General features: G+C 38.0%; 1 protein-coding gene across 8 annotated transcripts in view; it reads right to left on the bottom strand.

The window, feature by feature from the left end:
• Nucleotides 1-12,921, bottom strand: part of Pir (pirin) — a 104,542-nt gene that overhangs the window by 46,100 nt on the left and 45,521 nt on the right. The window lies entirely within an intron of this gene.

The following is a 12,921-nucleotide window of genomic DNA, read 5'->3' as shown; positions in this document are numbered from 1 at the left end:
TCTATGGCTTCCACCTTCTTGGGCTGAGCAGCTACTGAATTCTCTGGCTTTCCAGCACACACCACAACCATAGACTATCCAGCCTCTGGTTCTATAACCGTATTTTATAAATCCCCTTTCTAAATTACATATCTATTGATTCCATTCCTCTACAGAACCCTAACCAGTGCAAAGGCAAAATTAACCTACAGTGTCAGAAGTCAGAAAAGCAGTTGGGAAGGTTAATAACTGGAAGGGTTTTTTTTTAAAAGGGGAGAGGGCTTCAGGGCCCCTAGTAACAGTCTGTTTCTTGATTTGGCTGTTGACTCCACAGTTATGTTCACTTGGTGAAAATTCTCTGAAATGTACACTTGATTTGTATACTGCTCTCTACTTACACGAGATCTTTAAAAAATTCCTCCATTAAAATATGCGATTGTAAACAGACAAAAAGAGAATCCAGAGCCCAGAATTATCCTCTATAAGGACAACAATTTGCAGAGAATAATTATGTAAGTTCTCTAAGGACATTACCATTTCTGCTTTTCTCATCATTGAATCCCTAGGGCCAATCCATGGTGTCTGTCACACAGTAGATGTCCAATAAATATTTATAGAATGATGTTTCATAGTGGAAAAAATCTCATGTATAATTATACATGTATTGATGGTACACATAGGGTATTCATCAATATATGTAGCAAAATGCCTTTCTTCAGGACAGGTGAATTTGGTATGGTCAAAGCAGATGTCTGTACAGTAAATCAGAATCATAAATAGTGTTAACTCTCAAAGGATTTTATTCCACCCTATGCATGTCTCCTTTAGAAGCTTTGGACTTTAAAATAGTCTGGTACGTGGTTTTACATGGCTTAAGTCAAGCAACATTCAAAACACCCTCAAAGACTAGAAAAGCAAAACCTTCTATACATACATAAATAAAACCAGAAAGACTGTGACATCAAATGCAACCTGAGACCAAAGATTCACAATCAATCTGATGAACGTGAAGCACACATAAACCAAGGGCAGTGCATGAGGGACACGGGATTCTCTGGGATTAGTAGGTGTGTGAGGTACCATCTGGAAAGAGATTGAAGGTTTTGATGAAGGCTTCTAAAGTTTCCTCTAAAAAGGTCAAGGGTAAATCCACACAGTATCAGATGGCTCCTTTGTTTCAGCAACATTTAGTTTCCTTTTAGATAAAAGATCCCTGTTTGGTTTAAGCGTCTTTCCCAATCTCTGCCTCAGTCACCGGGGCAGTATACATGCCTTCATCATAAAGAAGTTCTTGGCTTATTTTTACTGGCATTCTCCCAGAATGTGGACAACAAATCATCTTGAATTGGAAATTGGGAGTCTTTGATGCTAGTAATTTTTACCTGCTGACTAGCAAAACACTTATCTCCTTCTGGGGTTTAGTTCAGTCATCTGAAAATCTTGTGGGGAAACTTGCTAATACACAGTTAAATCAATTTCTGGCCTGGAGTTCTAAATCAGAAAATTAATGGGTTTTTTCCACACATTGATTTTTAAGTTTCCCTTCTGCTTTCTCAAACTGGAGCTATAGAGAAGAGAGAATGTGGCTGGGGTGGGGGAAGGCAGCTAGGGCTGTGGGAACGTGTGAGGAGCCGCTGGTTAACTCGCTCTACTCTCGCCCTCAACTCTCAGTCTTGCCCTCCAGACTGGCCCTTGTTCTTTTTTTTCCTGCCTCCAGCTGCTCGATCTAACCCATGTTTGCAAAAATTAAGTAATTTACCTCTCTAATAAGACTGCAACTGCCTGGATACTCGCACTCATGCACACACACAAACACACATTCTGCATCTATTTCATGTATTCATTTGAAAATTTTAAACAGAAACCAATGAGAGACTTTATAAAGCCACAAATGTTTCCTTCTGCCTTACAGGTAATTCACTGAATTAACTGATTTCATATTAGAGTTGTTTTCCACAAAATCTATACCCTAAAATAGAATTCTGATTCCAGTATCCTTTTTGTATTAAAAATTGAATCATCTATGATTTTTAGTATAACACAACTAGAATAATCAAGTACCCCACACCCCTAATAAATGTATATCTAGTCTATAATGAGATAAAACTCAGTTGGAAGGTATTCCCATGAGTGTGTGTGTGTGTGTGTGTGTGTGTGTGTGTATAACTTTTGAAAAGAAGGTAGGTTTTGTTTTCTTAATATTGGTCATGCGTGGTAACTCTATTGAAGTAGCAAATGGAAATTATGTTCATTTAATTCAAAGATGATAATGCCAGCCTTGAATGGACTTTGAGCAAACCTGGATTTAATTTTTCTATTACACACACTACTGATATTCAAGCATAAAGAAATATCACTGTTAGGCACATTTCCTGTTTTCTGTTGTTTTTACATATAGTATTAGAGTATTAATAGACCCTCAAAGTGGAATGAGAATTTAATTAAATCTTTCTTTTTTGGTAAAAATTTAGCTATCAATGTATCTACTTCCACAAGATTAAAATAAATTGATCTGTGACAAACTAAAACATTCCTCTACAAATCTGTTTCACCATGGACAGAACTAATGCTCTATAATTCCATCACTGAAATTGTTTTCTTTTTCCTTTTTTCTTTTTAAATAATGTCTGCAAAGGTACTAAAATCCAAAGCTATTCCTCCTTCTTCTTTCTTCCCATTTCATAATCCTCTGTTGAAGGTATTTAGGAAACTTTGCTTTAAAAGGTTTACCCTGTATTTGAAAAGTATAATGGCTTAAAATTTTATGGATCAAATATCATGCAAGGAAGCTTCTAAAATATAATTAGCTCTTCATGAGAGGGTAAGGGTAAAATTTCCTAATCTACAACAAAAGAGGTGTTACCAAGTGTAGGAGAGCTTTGCCTCTCTTTCTCCATAAATATGTCCAAATCAAATCCTTAATGAGTCTCAGACATCACTCCAATAATGACCACAAAAGAACCAAGACAAAACGAGGTCTATAAAACCACTTCCTTCCAAACCCTACCTTCATCTTGCATCCTTCAAAGACTTCCTGGTTCCCCTGGCTTTTGGTATGATATCCCTGTCAAACTGGCTTCCTTCCTCTGCTTTTATTCATAAATGTGATCTTAATTAGGAGAAGAAATTATTTCCATATGGAAGCCATGTGGCTTAAAAGCATCTTCCCAAGAAAAAGCAAAGAGCAGACCATGCTATTGTATATAAGTGTTGCGAAGGGGACATCTTTAATTTCGCCACTGCTCCTTTCACGGATAGCTGTTTGCCCAATTTTTCCCAAGTGATGCTTTTCTCACACCACTCTAGCCTTTCCTAGAAAGTGGCCACAATTTAGGTCCCATGTCAGAGCTGTAATAAATTATTTCATGTTTCTTAGGAGGAACTATTTCAAACACTATGATTTAGTGATTTTTCAGGAAATGCACTGTAATACTATAATACGTTGCTCAAGCAAATTATTCTAAGTAACTGTACTAAGGCGTGTCAACCCTCAATATGCTAGAAAAGAGTTTCTAACTGTTCACAGACACTTCCCTCCTGTTAGGCCATCCTTCTAATTTTGGATGTTATGTTTAATTGGTTTTGTGTGTGTGTTTGTGTGTCTTTGCTAACGTGTGGCAAACATTATTGCATGTAAATCCCTGACCGCATTTCAGATTTCTTTCCTTTACAGTGAAATTATGGATCTAAAGGTCTAGACAGTGTAGCCCAGAGCAAATTGGTCAATGTAACCATCTAGTTAAACAGCAATTTGCTGAAAATGTGTAGTACTAATTACTGCTTTTCCTAGTCTTGTTAACTTTGCTACCACACAGGGCAGTTTTTCATCTCTTTATAATTGGGCTTTTTTCATCCAATACCCTAATATTAGAAGATTAAACCATTCAAACAAATTCTCTACTGCTGCACAGTTAGATTTTTTCCTTGTCACAAACATAGAAGGGAAGGATTAATTGCTAAAAAGGAAAGAAAAAGAAAACAACCCGAAAACCTTTCAAAAATGAGAAAAAAGAAAAAGAAAGGAAAAAATTTAACTGAAATAAAAGGTTAAAGATACCACCTTCATAGTACAAATATCAATATTTCAACAATCAATACTTAACTTTTGAACAAATTATCATTTTGCTCATTTCTTACTCAGATTTGCTTTCATCTAAACTGTTTTTGGTCTTATCACGTGGTAGCTACCTGTAAAAAGTGTCTGTCATCAAAATGCTGACCATCCTTTTCAAAATCTTAGTTTAAAAAGCAGAAATTGGTATCTCTTTACTTTTTAATTTGACTGTTAGGTGAGGCTAGTATTAATTTAATAAATAATATTAAATATTTTAATATAACAATAACTAAATATATCGAAGATTTAGTATGTACTAGGAACCATTCTACAGACTTCATGTGTGGTCGTTAGGCCACTTGTATTTGCCTTTTAATAACTTATCTGCTCATTAACCTATATAATTTTTCATTCATTTATTAATTTCCTCATTCAAAAGATACTGACAGAATGTGAGGGCGATCTGGCTATGACATCTGCCACCGCATTGATGGCCAGGGTTGATTTGGCTGATCTGGCTGGCTGGGCAGGTGTCGCTTTCCTCCCTCACTGCTCCATGTGTGTCCCTCCCGAAGCTGTGAGCTCAGTTGAAGAGGACGACCACCCCTGATAGAGGAGGACCGTTTCCTCCGTCAAGGGTATACGAGTAGCTGCGCTCCCTGGCTAGAACCTCCAGACAAGCTCTCAAAAGATAATGAGATCCTCCACACTTCTTTATCATTCTTAGGTTTCCACATATACTTGGGTCTATTTCAGATAGGTTCTTTTTCTCCCAGTAACAAGTAAACGTCACCAACTAGCTCAGGAGCCTTAACAAATAGAAGAATATCTACTCTTCAAGGCATTCATTTCATTATCTGGGCCACCTCTCATGGGTGCTGAATCTCCTCATTTTCCTTCCACTAGTTTCCCATTCTCATGGTCTACTGGGTTTTGCATTGGTAGAAAAATATATCAGCACAGACCTAAGAAATTTATTACCAGATCCCCCTGATCAAGCGTGGAAAATCATATTCTTTTCTTTCTCTTGAATATTTTAAGGCTTAAGAAAATGAAAAGTAGCTATTGTTTAGAATAGGCCAATGTTCTTCAATGAAATGATGTCTTCTGTCCCCAGTCCAAAGCACTTTGCTTTATGAATGCTTGATTATCTTAAACAATTCTGATAAGGAGTGGGAGAGAAGAGTTTCCATCCTCAGTGCCAAAGGCACTGTGGGAAGGATTAAAATTCTGTAATCATATTTTGACATATACATGAAGTGCTACGCAAAGAGAAGACAAGGAGCTTCTAGGCCAAATGCCAATCCCTCTTTGTAGGGTGGGAGTTGGAGAAGGCCAGAAAACATTTTTAACTTCCATCAACATAAAGAATTGTGGACAGACTCTAGCATCAAGGCCATCAAGCTGACCAATAACTGTGGATGTAGCCAAATTACACTACAGGCTAGTCTCCATAGTATCATTTTCCAAGCAGCCCTTTCGTTAACCGATAGTAACACTCTATTCCTTCCATTCTCACTTTTTATTTATGGGAGAGGTAGTGAGGAGAGAAGGGATAAAGAGAAAGAGGTCAAAGATGCTGACAGGTTTCACAGTCCTGAAATTTAACTGAAGACATGCTCATCGTGAAATTGGACTTTGATTTCTCTGCCTTTTGAGTCAGCATCCTTGCCCAGAGTTACAAATGTTCTAATTTCTTGGAAAATTAAAACCAGAGGAGAAATACAGGTCCATCTCTTGTATAAATAATGCATCCATAACCCTATAAAGGTAACAGTACGATGAAACCACAAATGGCCCCTAAAATATGCCAACAAAGAGCCTTCTGTACTTATCTCAACCAATGGGTAATGTATTCCAAGACTGAGTCAGCAAATCTATCAACCGATTCTGGAATAGTCCTCACAGGGCTTTGTAGGATTTTTAATCTCTGTCAGCTGCATTTGGTATTTACTAAGATATTTTTAAGAGTTCTTGCAAGAAAGTGCATCAAGATGTAACCTGGAAAACTATTTGGCAAGGATAAGACTTCATAGAGCTCTGGGGATTGATAACTTTGTACAGATAGGATCCTTCAATTTTATGACAAAGAGAGATTTTCTTATGGGACAAGGCTGTCCTATGTGACTGTTTACAGGACATTCTGACACTGGCAGGCAGGAGTATCTGCTTATATAGACTTGTGCCTAAAAGTACTCTTTTGGGACAGAAAGAGAGAGATCTTCATTTTGAAATGAAATGTGGCTAGACTGAACTGAAATGTGCTGTAACTGTAAATACATACCAGACTTCAAAGACTTGATACAAAAGTGTAAAATCTCTCATAATTTTATATTCATGACATATTGAAATAATATTACTTTGGACATTTAATTCAATAAACTGTATTATTAAAATTAATTCCACCTGTTTCTACTTTTGAACAATATTCATTAGGAAATTTGAAGTTACATATTGCTTTCATTATATTTTTTATCTAGCAGCTCTGACTACAATCTTGTACTTCATAAGCACATAAAGGATGTTAGTTATTTTCATTTTCCTTTCCAAAATGTTCTACAAATTTGCTATCAGTACGGCCTTATAATAAAGGGAAGCATGCAAAAAAAAAAAAAAGGAAGCATGGGAGCAGAAAGAGAGGTAGATATGGGAAAAGGGAATCAGTATTTATTAAGTACCTTCTGTGTTGTTAGGAGATATGTGTATATATCTGGTAGATCACAGAGGTATCAAACCACAGACATGAGATTTGAACCCAGATCTGCTGCACTGCAGTTTATGCTTTTTTGCCATCTACCATATTATCAAAGGATTGAGTCTCTATGGTAGGTAGAGTTTGATAATATGACAGTGAAATTTTTGTCATGTGTTAGGGCTTCTAGAATCTCTTCAATCATCTACACAAGTGTTTTTTTTTTACAACAACCAAGTTAAGAGCTGCTGCTAGGCACAAATCTCTCAGGCTCTCAATCAGTCTCCCCCCAGCCACCTTTGGTTGTTTGGGGTTGAATTGGTCTACACCATGGTCCATTGCATATAGTCATCACACGTCCATGAAAGCCCTTCATGTTTTATATTATTTCCCCCATCATCTCTGGTCTTCATACCACTCCTCATTGGTTGTTAGTCAAGTATATATAATGAGCATCCTTCCAATAGACATTAAGTATATTTATTTAGATATCTTGTTGTCCTTGAAGACTAAGTGGTACTGTGTATTAAATTGCTTTCTTGTTCTGATTTAGCCATGTTATTTTCTAAGAGCTAATAACGTAGTTATAAGTAAACACAGCCCACTGTTTCTGGAAACTACACTGTACTGCATCTTATAAAACTACCATATTTTACTTATCCATTCCCTAAGTTCTGAACACCTACATCATCTTTGACTGCCTCCAACGACCCGTGATGCTGAGATTACCACTGTCATGTCTGCTTAGGGAAGTCTGAGCGGAGCAAATTCCCAGAAAGAAAATTTCTGGGGCATATTCCATATACCATGATTGATTTATTGACTAATGCCAGCTTGCCTTTCACAAGGAATATATTGATCTGTCCACCAATCATGACATTTCCATTTCTTCCTATCTTTACCAGCACTTGATAGTGACCAACACTCTAATTTTTGCCAACTTGAGAGGTGTCAAGTAGTATTATATTATTTGAATTCATATTTCTTGGCCTATCGGTGAGAAAAATATTTCTTCTATAGGTGGGTGGACGATTTTCTTAAGGCCTGGTGCCTGCAGATGCCATCAACACAAATATCTAACTTTCCAAGAAGGCAGTAATGTTTCATCGCAGAGGGTGGAAACAGTATAGATGCATGGTCTTCCAGCTATGTTAATGATCTGCACGGACCAAGTACATCAATATTCTGCAGATATAACTGCTCTGGTGCTTGGAGATTTCCTTGTGCAATGAAATTTCATGGAATCAGGGCTCGTATTGTAATAAATGTGTCTTCTATTACCTTTTGGGACTATTTTTAAATGAGACAAATGAGAACTGAGGTTAAATGAATTCAAGTTTGGCAGACCTAATGAAGCCACATCCTTATTCTACCCAAGCAAAGTAGGATTAAAATGGAATAAAAATCCTTTGGTACTTTATTTAGAATGTAATTTTTAATTTTAATTTCTTTTAACTTGATTTAGCAAGGGCAAGGAGTTTTAGATCTGAACTTTACTTCCACCTTAGAAATCTGATGACAGGGGAGATCTGTGATCAAATTTGGGATACTTTAACATTTAGGAAAATTTTTACATTGCCATTTGGGCTTCTCACACACCTCCACATGACTGAGAGTTATTTGCCAAGGAAACAGCATGGGAAGTAAATGTGCATCCAAGAAGTCCAATGTGCCCTGGTGTGAGTTTAATGAAAATGCTCTCTGTATTCACTTCAGATCTTTCTGGTAGTTCAACTAATTCCAGAGAGCAGAAGTTAGTTTTGGTGGGAGGAGGTCCACACCGAGGGCAGTCCCCACTAAATGTCTAATCTAATAGACAATAGAACAAAACATTGGGCAACGTTAGAGGGAGCCTCCAGACCCCTCCCTAATCTTCCAATAAGGCAACACTGCTGGCTGCTCTCTGCCTTCCTCACTAATACTGGGGTGGGGAGTGGAAGGAGGTAGGAGCCAATTGGTGCAGGAGAGTCAAGGAATTGAGCATGCTCAGATAAGCTCGGGTCCAGCCCTTTGGGGCTTTAAAATTTTTCTTTCTCTCTCTTGCACGAAATAATAACTGCTTCTGAAGAAGATGACTACAACCATGTTTCTCTGCCTAGGAGTGGTTAATAAAGTAGATGAAGTATTAAAAAGTCCACAAAGTCTCAGATACAAGTCATCTGCTCTTACGTGACTGGTAATAAAGATACCCTCATGTCTCTCTGACCACCTTTTCAGTCTCTCTTAATTCTTTTATTTATTTATTTATTTATTTATTTATTTATTTATTTATTTTTGGTACCGGAGATCAAACTCAGGACCTTGTGCTTGCGAGGCAGGCCGCAGAACCACTGAGCTAAATCCCTGGCCCACTCTTAATTCTTTCTGAACTTGGGAGGAGGAGAAAGGAACATTATTTTTTAGTTTTCTCCTCAACTTCAACTCCCTACATTTGACTTGTACAGAATTGCAGGTCCTCTTCAATGTATTGGTCTGCTTTTATCTAACTGACAGAGTCTATCAAACCCTACAAAAACATTTAGTGACAGTGACACGAAACTCTTACTCAAAACTTCTTCCAGACTGATAACCGGTGGCCTCAAATCAGTGTCCCATCCAAATCTGGGTAGTGAGAGACACTCAGAGTCTCCCCAGGTAGACAAAGACAGGTGAGAACTGCTGGGTTATTGTTTTCCTCCTTTTCACAGCCCAACTTTCCCTCACTCTTCTGGATCACTTATTTGTATTTAAGAGAATTACAGATGAAGGTGGAAAAATGAAGCCAGCATTAATTTTAGAGTCTAAAGATAAGAAAACTAACCAGAGGCATGGATTTGAAAGTAGCGAGAAAGAAGACCCTTGTTCTGGACTTCAAAATGGCTTTTTTTAAGGGAAAATATTTAGGGCCGGGGATTCAGCTCAGTGGTGCTGTGCCTGCCTAGCAAGCACAAGGTTCAGAGTTCAATCCCTGCTAAAAAGAGGAAACATTTAAAATGTTTCCAATTCCTACTTATAGTTGGTCCAGAAAAAGAATTGTGGCCATCATGGTTTTCTTTCATACTGTTGAAAATGACTGTCTACACGGAAGCAAACAGAACAAGGGAACTTTTAACATTTCGAGAAAAAGAGGTGAATTATCATTGTTTTATTTCACAACAAGCCTGGGGAAGCTGAACATTAAACAATTCGTGTTCTAATTCAGATGCAACAGCTATATATATCCTCAATGTGAAAGACTACAATAGACAGAGACCTGAGAGCAGATTATAAGAAGAATTTTACATGAAAAAGATGGTGATTTTTGCAATTGTCATGCTTATACAACAAACATGGGTTTTGAAAACCTTCTTAAAGCACTGCTTATGCAACTGGGCACGGTTTCATACCCTTGCACATGCTGTCTCCTGCCCTGTCCCCACTTCCCATCCTTCTTTGCCCAAGTCAGCCCTCCCTCTCCACTAGGCTTATGCCTGATTTTCTGAAACCTCCTATTCTGCCTTCCCATTAACTGCCACATTTACTAGGCTGCTGACTCACCAGAGTATGTTCAACTTATCAGCTGATGTGTGTGCCTCTTTGATTTTTTTCATCTTTCTCATTCCATACCTTCACAAATCTTGCACACAGTTGACCCTCATTGCTTGTTTGCTGAGTTCCACTGAACTAATGTCATACCTCCCCACGATACCTTCCTCAAGAATCCTTCCAATGTCCTACAGTTGGTGTGGAAGTCCTTCCCAGAATGGCAGGTTCTCTCCATTTCCTCATCTCATTTTCCTAAGCCAAGGGAATACTAAAAAGCCTCTGGATCTACAAAGGATGTTGAAAAGGATTCTCTGTGGTTTTAAGACCACAGCATGTTCCTCTTTTCATAGAGTGGTTACTTTAATGATTTAATGATTTAATGACCTGGGTTGAAATTTTAAAATATTTGACTATCTTGAAGTACCTATGCCTATACTCTGGAGAATTCTTTTAAAAATTGATTTACTGACATATAATTTACATACCATAAACTTTTAATTTTTCAAGTAATCAGAATTGTATATGACATGAAATTTGTTTGTCATATTTAGTGTAAGTTTGGTCAAATTATTCAAAAGCTATGTGCTTTCAAAGATTTGTGTCTGGGTCAAAATAAAGTACTACATTTGCAGATATTAACAACATAGTTTTACATATACTCATATCAGTTTTAAATACTGACATCCGCCTTAGCTTTTAATGAAGTATGCAGGGGTCTAAAGACAGCTCTTTGAACCTTCCTGTATGTTTTGCTGTGGTTAGGAAAGATATGTATTGTGCTCCTGGGAGTAGTGATTACAATGATAATGCCAGAGTGTCTACTCACCCTTTATTGAAGGTGACATCTTGGTTTTTTATAGCTTTCATTATACTCTCAGCCTAATTCTCTCTGCAAATTTATAATACTGATCACTAGGACCCACGATGTATGAATGGCACAGAACATAACTTCTGACTTAAAAATGCACCTAACTACTCTTCATTTACTGGCAGAACAGGACCTGTCAACACCACTGGAATGTGCTTCCTAGGTGATTAGGTCAGCAGGGACATCTTGAAAGAATAAGAATATCTGGCACCCTTTGTGCACACCAAGAATGGTATTTCTGGGGTGAGTGGGCTGCCCTGGGCAAGAGCAACCTTTTGTACAGCTGATTGAGTAGATTTTGACCACTGTTTATTTGAACATTCCTAACTGCAAATGAAGTGCCAACTACAGATGCCTACCACAGGACAAGCTCTTTGAAGTTACTGGGTTCATTTCTTTGTTGTCTTCTTAATTTACTAAACAAGATGAACAAACTAATTTTGCCCGTTCTCAGCACTGAACCAAAGCCAAGTTTGTACTTCTCCATACAGTGATGCTGATCATATGCTGGGTGCGCCTGTCTTGTTTGGAACAATTCCTACAGAATGAACTGCTTCATAAAATTTGAAATAAGGTTGCATACACACGCCGGGGTGGGGGGCACCCCTACATGAACTCATACCTTGCTATTTAAAACCCTGCAAGAGAGGGGTGCAGGAATAGACATAGAGCTAATATCAGCCTCAAGAAAAATCCTACAGTAAACAAACTTGGTTTTGAATTTCCCTCCCTTCCAACATTTTGCATCATTTCCTCCCCGTTACGCTCTTTCACAATGTCACCAGTATCTGGTTGGCTATGTGCTCACCCATCATCACCCCAAATAGTTAGCAATTTTACTAAGTCTACCATTACGAGCACAATCTCTGTCCTATTTTCTTTCTCTTTTCTTCCACCAACACAAGCAGAATTTCTTGTACCTCCTTTGGACTCTCATGGGACTTTCATATATTGCTATTTTAGTGTTTCCTATGTCATATTGTACTTTTGATGTTTTCTGGCTTCTCTCCCAACCCTGGACTGTAAGCTTTTTGGAAGACCTCAGTTGTATCCTATTCACATCCTATGTCCAGGGCATTAACAATGTGCACAAAGGAGCTGCCTGAGGACTGAATAAATTGAGCTTCTGGACAAATAGGTAATGTAAATGAAATGATAAGTGTCAGTCCAAAGAGCTCATGGGTTGTGCAGATAAGATGGTTGCCTGGACCTGGACACAAGTCAAGTTGCTTGTGAGCCGGGGCAGCTGAAAAGGCTACACCAAAAAGAGGAGGCCCTGATGAGCAATCGCAACCCAGCAAAAATGTGAACTCCTCAATTCCACTTTTCCATAGTCCTTTGCCATATTTTTTCTCCCAAATGCTCTGTTTCCCCCTTCCTCTGTGTCAAAAGGAGGCTCTCTTAAGCTCCCGGTCTCATGCTGATTTTTTCTTTCCTCTCTCCTTCCACCTATCCATTCCAATACACTTATTTAAGGTCTCAGTGGAGAAATTCAGCCAGAATTCATCAGGCTGAGTATGAATTTTTAGGTTAGAACTTTTTCAAGGATTCCTTGTAGCATCGAATTAAACGGATGTACCCTAAATAAAAATTACTGGAAATAAAAAACAATGGAAATGGAATTATGAGGGAGATACATAGCTGCATCATTAAAAAATCTTAGATTCTGGCTGGGCCTGGTGGATCATGCCCATAATCTCAACACTTGGGAGGCTGAGGCAACAGGGTTGCCGAAGTTCAAGGCCAGCCTGGGGTACACAGTCTGTTAAAGCCTGAGAAACCCTGTCTCAAAAATACATTTAAAAAAAAAAAACACCCCAAAAT

The sequence above is a fragment of the Heterocephalus glaber genome, unplaced genomic scaffold (genome assembly GCF_053883595.1).
Source record: "Heterocephalus glaber isolate CG9 unplaced genomic scaffold, H.glaber_assembly_v1.0 deba00001594, whole genome shotgun sequence".
NCBI lineage: Eukaryota > Metazoa > Chordata > Mammalia > Rodentia > Bathyergidae > Heterocephalus > Heterocephalus glaber.
This window is presented reverse-complemented; position numbering and strand designations above follow the sequence as displayed.